Here is a 747-nt window from a genome sequence, read left to right as displayed (position 1 = left end):
CTCGTTGTCATCTTCAACAATTGTAGAAATGTCTTTCCTCAATTTATCAATAACTTCAGATGGAAAGTATTTCTCCAAAAACTCTTTTCTGAGCGTATCCTAGTTGGATATATTTGCTAGGGGTTGAGTGTAGTACCACTCTCTTGCTTTTCCCTCAAGAGAAATCGGGAAAGCTTTCAGCAAAATTGAAGTTTCATCAGCACCATCACGCCTGACAGTAGAACAGGCTGCTTGAAAATCTCTCAGGTGCTTGATAGGCTCTTGAGCAGGTAAGCCATGAAATTTGGGCATCAAATTGAGCAGGGCGGTCTTTATTTCAAAATCCGTAGCCACCGCTGGGTGATGCGCTTGAAACGGTTGCATTGTAAAATCAGGGGCTCCTTCCTCCTGGATGGTAACTCTCCTAGGTTCTGCCATGTCGTCTGCACGTGAATCAACCGAATCAGTAGAACGGGGGCTGGTTTCTTCCTCAGATGGCGTTTCAAATCCGCCCTCAGAGAGGACTAACCGACGCCGAGCTCACCTTATTTGTGAGATGGTTCTTTCAATCTCAGGATCGAATACTGGCAAGCGTGGATCAGGAAGTGAACACGTCATCTAGCGAAAGAAACATGCAGCTCATAGTAGCAAAATAAAATAAAATGCAAATAAATAAATTCTAATTAATAACTTTAGCACTCTATTGCAACTCCCCGGCAACGGCGCCAAAAATTGATGCGGGCAGAAATTAGCGAATTAAAAATTGTT

Source organism: Arachis hypogaea, chromosome 19 (assembly GCF_003086295.3).
Source record: "Arachis hypogaea cultivar Tifrunner chromosome 19, arahy.Tifrunner.gnm2.J5K5, whole genome shotgun sequence".
In the NCBI taxonomy this organism is placed as follows: Eukaryota; Viridiplantae; Streptophyta; class Magnoliopsida; order Fabales; family Fabaceae; genus Arachis; species Arachis hypogaea.
Note: the sequence above shows the minus strand (reverse complement) of the source record.